The following is a 6,807-nucleotide window of genomic DNA, read 5'->3' as shown; positions in this document are numbered from 1 at the left end:
TTCAAAATTTATGGATAATATACATTTTACTAATTTATTCACATAACAGCGAAACTATTGGAAAGCCATATAAATCAAAGTTATCGTCAGGTAAGCATATGTAAATTAAAATGGAGTCAATAATGTTAATATATAAGATTTCGTCATTTTATTGGCAAAGGTTGAATATCTTTTATTAACTTTGAGCAGCAACCTGACTGCTAAACATCCTGATATAAATGATACAAAGCAATCAGTTTGTGTATGATTGAAGACCTGAATAAAGCCAGCACGGAAAAACTTACACCGGAAAAAGTAAAATAATTTATTATTGTAGACTCTCAAAGTTTGAACACAACAAGCAAAACACAAAAATTATTTTCCAACAATGTGATTCTACTGACAAAATTTAAGTAGTATAAATGTTCGTATCCATTTTTCTAGCTTTGGTTAACTTTCAGATAAGTAGATACGGGTAATTTTTCCGTAGAGTTGTTTTGCATATAAAAAATGCGGTAGCAAAATGTTGCACTGGAAAATATATACTCCACATATCAATGCCTTCATTCAAGAGTTACTTGATTAAATATTTCACAAATTTATGTAGAATAGACAGAAAATAGCTAGCAGTAGAACCCAGGATGCGCGTTTGGTCCCGTTTTTTACTCATCAGCTAGGTGGTGTCAACGGGATAATCCACAACATTACAAATTAAATGTAAATTCATATCCGTTGCACAAGTGAGTGATTATCTGAAGTGATTAGCTAAGTGGATAAGGCCTTGTTGTTTAAAGCAAACAGTACTAGGTTCGAGTCTTGAGGCGAACACCAAAGTTAGAAAGGAGGAACATCTATCTGACGAGTCCTCATTAGGACAAAACACTCGTCCTGAATTTGACTGCTAGTCACGTTTCATTTATTCTATATGAATTCATATCATTATAACTATAGTGAATTAATCCCCGCAGAATGTACATATGACAACTGAAACTGATCAAATTTCAGTCATAATATCAACAACGGAATGACGTAAACCAATAAAAATGAAATCATTGTGTTACCAAGTTTGAAATTAATTGAAGAAAAGTCTAATCCAGTCAAAAGGAATATGACGACTCTAAATATAGACAAAACTAAGCTTGAAGATGTGAAATTGACCACTAACAAAGGCTCGACTGTGTACCTTTAGTACTGTTGGTCACTATTATTTAATCTTGTATTTATTTACTTATATTCAATGTAAGAGCTAGTTGTAAAAAAGAAACGTAAGTGGTAAAAAAGTCTAACTGAGTGATACTGATAATTATTTGAAAAACAAAAATCCCAAGGGACAATAATGAGAACTAAGCAGACTTGTCTATTTTTTGGCAGAAATTAGTCAACTATAATTTCATTTCAGTGAAAAAGCTTCATATGACTTGATTTTAGTTCTCTCCCTTCCAAGAATAACAGAAGAACCACTGCACGTTATTGGTGGACGAATCATAAAATAATTTATTATTCTATGATGTTGGGTAGTTGGCAACGATAGACAACATTCTCTGCAACCAGGTTTCTTTCATGGTTGTACTTACAAATTTTACCTCTCGTTGGCCATGGACCTCTGATTGGGATTCTCCAACCTACTCTGTCCTGGGCTCTCCTTTTCAAATGTTGACAAGTTATATTTATTTTTTTTGTCCAGGAGGGTTTTGCTGAGCTTTTGTAATGCAGCTTGTACAGTTGTCCATTGATTTATTAGCTTCAGTTTCACTTTGACCACCATCAGGCAGTAATCTGAAGCTATAAAATCTCCCTTTCTTCCTATGTTTCCCATAGAACTTTCAAACTCTTTGTCCTGGTTTGTAATCACCTTGAAATTGTGTTTCAGTTACAGATATTTATGATGATTCCTTTCAATAACTAACATTAAAATGACGTGCACCATGATCTCTAGCCAGTTAGTCTGGCTGTCATATTCTGACCTGAGCCATAAAGTCAAGTGATTAGTCTGTGTGTTTTTTTTCTACAGGAGGTCAGTTCCTGTTCAAATATCTTCGTAACACTTCGTGAAACCGATTCCGACCACATGAGGTGTGCCAGGTCCGTTAAGGTTTGAGAAATCATCTAGTTGATGAGTGCTAGGTCACATTAAATCTAGGTTTTTGGGTCACTTTTGACTGCGTCGAGTCAATTAAAATAAAAAAATTTGCACTGGGATATCGAGTTCCTAAGTCCAGTGGCCATATTATAATCTGTAGAGGATTAATTCCTCTATATCTGACTCCAATAAATAAATAATATCCCGCTAACTGATTATTTACCGCAGGCTAAATCTCCTAGTAGAATTATGGGTTTACTCGAGATTATTCAAAAGCCTGAACACCAGTTATAGAGATAGTTTATTGTTGAAGCTCGGTAAAAATCCGCAAGCGTACAGATAGCAAGCACACCAGGAAAACAAGTGTGTGTGTGTGTGTGTTAAAAATCCATATATATTTTTTGAGTGTTAATGGTTGTGGATAAATTATTGATTGTCTTTGTTTACAACCAATGAGAGGACAGATTAAAGATTGATGTGCACACATGCGCTCAATCAGACTCACACATAAATTTACAGTGAATTAAATATTAGGATTACAGGGAGCACACAAATAATACAATAGTTGAATGGGCTTGCTACAAATCTAATCAGTAGAGTTCTGTCAATCATAAGAGTAATATAGTGTTATGTTGATAAGTAATTAGTGACCAATTAGTGTAAACATTTAATTTGATGCTGAACATACCATACAACTTGAATAATGTCTATTTACCTGGTTTTATCAGTGAATCAATCCCTGCCTATCTTTAGAGATACTTCACGTCACCATTAACATCTATATTTGTAGTTATCAGTTCCTCCCGACCTTAATACATCATCTGTTATTAATACCGTTGTTGCAATTTAAGTTAATTTTAAGACATTTTAAATATTATTTTATAATTTATGTACTGAAAATAAAAAAAGTTTTTGTGTACGTTTGTCATACATTGTAACCATCAAGATGTTCAAAATTATTTTTTCTAATTATCAGCATAGAGGTTTGTGAAGATTTTAAAACTCTATTGTTACCACAATCCGACCTAAATTAAATACTCATAGAAAGCCTGGAGAGACCAAATAGTTGTTTTCTCTTACCACAAGTCGCTTCAGAATTGCGCACTAACGACCATGTAGGGGATCCCACCCACGACTTTAGCTTTGCTCACTAGTGCTCAACCTCTGGACCACTGAGATGGAATTTTTTAGTTTCTACGTCCTACCTTCGTCAACTGACAATAATGAGTAGCCATTTAGCAAAAATAAAATATATTTCTTGTCTATGAAAACCGCGGCATATTAGCTCAGTGGATGAAACTATTGAAGCGAACAGTGTCTACTTTTTCAAATTATCTTAAGTTGTACGCTATAAAAACGAAGATTGTACTATACTTTATTAATATTGATAGAAAATCTATTTCTAGAATGATTTTCTATCAAGATATATATCTGCTTAGTTGATATGATAATTATTAGTATATTCACGAAATTCAAATTCGTAGTTTGGCATTGAAATGAATTTACAAGTTATAAGAGCGTAGAGATGATCTTTAGAGTGAAAAACCTTGAAGATAATATTGAAATAATTTCTGTATTTAAATCCCAGCTAAACATAATTTATCTTTCATGTACATCAAAACTGACCAAAAACTAAGCTATCATTTGTGCACAGTTTTTTCAATAAAGATGCTTTGAATTACAGTTGCAGTTCTAGCTCTTTTTCGAGTTTTATTAAATTGATTTTCTCTAATCAAGCGTAAATAATGAAGAAGAATTTTGGCTCAAGTATTCTCTTTCGTTTGGGCTTATACCAAATTGTAGATAATAAAATTGAAATAATTCCGCTGGATTTCTAGAAAAATGGTATTCAGGCTAATCCACAATCTATGGGTCTACAGTTACCTACCCTATTTACCAGTCTATAATGGAAATCCCAAGCAGTCGTACAATCCATATTCAACCAAAGAAGACAGCCAATAGAAGTACAAAGGTAAATAGAGTTGATAAAATTTCTGAAGACAATCATTCACACGGGTTTATCAGAACAGGCTAATGATTCGGCACTTGTACATGAATTAATCAGCTGACCTTTATGTCAAGTACGCAGTGACAATACTGTCTATAGCTTCAATGAAAGCTTCCGAATCAGACCGCCCAGCCTAGAGAACATAATATAATAGAATGTTCACAACAACGAGAGGAAAATACATAAGTCACTGTTTGTGATAAAAACCATCTCTATTTGTATTGCTTTTATGGACAACTCAAAAATATGGAAGTTTTTCTTGATATATGCATAATTAGCAATCTTCAAATTATCACCTTGTTATTTCACATGACTAATAACTGAATGTAAACTTTTTTATACATGGGCTATGAAAACACCTTAATTTACATTCGAATGACCTTGCAGGTTATAAACAGCATAACTAATTGAAATTAGATAATTGACCACGAATGCGAATTTGCGGTTTCACTCTGTAAATTTTCTACCCATTTAAGCCACTATCTAGTTAGCTAAATAATCTCGCTTTCATCAGTTTCCGTCCCTGAACCAATTCACTATTTTTTCCAAACTAGTAATTTCTCTTCATTATTAAAAAATGGATAACCGTAAACTGAACATTAGTCTACAGTGTATAGGAAACGTAGTATCAGCTTTGTTAGACTTTTCCAAAACCACTTCTTTACACTTATATGGGGAGGTGGGTTATTAATTCAAGTGATTGACTTTCGGCCACTAATTCCTTTATCTGTATGTTTTTCCTCCTACTCTTGTTTGGGCAATAGTGTAGCATCACTAGCTCCCATGTATAAAGTGTGTCTCATACTCAAGTACCTGATAACTGAGTTAAATTTAATCTTCTTTTAAATGGCACTAAAGCACTTGATATATTTATTTGACTAATTAACGACTGATATACAATGAATACAATTAAAAAAGAATGCCCTGTTAAAATAGTTTATTTATAATATACTAATAAAGGGAGAATAGTTTGTGCACACTGTTGGAATAAGAAACAATTAGAGAATTTGATTATATACAAGGATATCAAAGAAGGTTAACTGATGTAATGTGTAAAAATCATTAGTTATTAAGAATTGATAAATATTCTGACTCTAATAAATGACATTTTAAATGGTTGTTCTCACAGAGAAGAAATTTAGTTTACCGTCTGACAGATAAACCAAATTTTCAACTTAATAACCACTTGTTTAATGAGTCGACCAGTGTGCTAATCAATTACCTTCAATCAACTACCGTTGTGGTGTGGGTTACTGATATCCATATAAGCAGTATATGGTGATGGTCGGGTATTGAATGTATTTCAGTAGAAGATAGATAAGGAGAGAACGGGAATGGCACGCAATCGGTACGAAAAAGCATGAACAATTATAATCGGAGACTATGGACTGAAATTTGCAGAAGGAACGGTCAAATTGAGACGATTGGTTGTTATTGTGCAAATTAACTGTTCACTATATGGTTCTCATGTTTCAGTGAGATATTTTGTAATGTCCTCAAACACATTCGATTGTCCCCACTCGTGTTCTTGTTCAATACACCGTTATTAGAAAGTATGGGTTTCAGTTGTCATTCTTTTTTTATATATTTTGCAGAAAAACATGTTTCATCAATGAAAAATAAATTTATTTTCGATATCTGCTAGAGAAATATATATATATATATATCAGGAATTGTTCACTAGTTGTCACAGTACTATATTATATCTCAGTTTGATTTATCAGCAAGGATTCTCATGATTTATGAAATTAGCAAAAAACATCCTAAAATAAATCAGAAAATTTATGAGTATTTATAATAGGTTAGATTGAATTCAAGTTTTCAGCAAACATCCATCTTTGGTTATAAGCATGTATACAATTTATTACGGATCAAGTTTAAAAACAAATATTTGTGCGATCATTTCAGCGATAAACTATTTTTCAAGTTAGGATCTTTATAATTCAATATTTTAGAAATTGAAATATTGTACTCTTGTTTTAACTAAGATAAAATAATCTGAAGGGGTTTTGTGGAGATTTTAGTAATTTATAGAGTCGAGATCATGAGTCAATTGAAGATAGACCACCATGGAAAACCTGGAAGCACTGGACGGCCGTTTCGTCCTATTATGGGACTCCTCAGCAGTGCGCATCCACGAACCCACTCTCGCGGGACTCGAACCCAGGACCTACCAGTTCCGAGCCGAAGCCCTTAACCGATAGACCACTGAGCTGGCATCCAACGGTGTTAATGTCTAACTTCAACTGATTCACGAAATTGAGCAACCATTCACCAATGTCATCAGTGAGTTACTATCTCACAACAGACCTGGTTGAACTCCACCGGTTACTGCTTCTCACTAGAACTCCAGGAAATACCTCAAGGAGTCAGTCACTAGTGAGCACATGATCATTATCAGAAGGGGTTTTGTGGAGATTTTAGTAATTTATAGAGTCGAGATCATGAGTCAATTGAAGATAGACCACCATGGAAAACCTGGAAGCACTGGACGGCCGTTTCGTCCTATTATGGGACTCCTCAGCAGTGCGCATCCACGAACCCACTCTCGCGGGACTCGAACCCAGACTGGAAAAAAGGACCTCTGATCAAGATACCAAAGAAAGGTGATCTCAGCAAGTGCGACAACTACAAGGGCATCACTCTTCTCTCAATACCAGGAAAAGTCTTCAACAGAGTATTGTTAAACAGGATGAAGGATCCCGTGGACGCCCAACTTCGAGATCAACAAGCTGGATTT

The 6,807-nt window shown here is 34.1% G+C and overlaps 2 non-coding genes across 2 annotated transcripts; both read right to left on the bottom strand.

The window, feature by feature from the left end:
- Positions 1 to 6,209: 6,209 nt before the first annotated feature.
- On the bottom strand, positions 6,210 to 6,281 carry Smp_tRNA_01150_Pseudo_CGG.1.1. The gene has a single exon. It is a non-coding gene (tRNA).
- On the bottom strand, positions 6,211 to 6,282 carry Smp_tRNA_00400_Pseudo_CGG.1.1. The gene has a single exon. It is a non-coding gene (tRNA).
- Positions 6,283 to 6,807: the final 525 nt, after the last annotated feature.

The sequence above is a fragment of the Schistosoma mansoni genome, chromosome 3 (genome assembly GCF_000237925.1).
Source record: "Schistosoma mansoni strain Puerto Rico chromosome 3, complete genome".
In the NCBI taxonomy this organism is placed as follows: Eukaryota; Metazoa; Platyhelminthes; class Trematoda; order Strigeidida; family Schistosomatidae; genus Schistosoma; species Schistosoma mansoni.
Note: the sequence above shows the minus strand (reverse complement) of the source record. Positions and strands in the feature narration are given on the sequence as shown.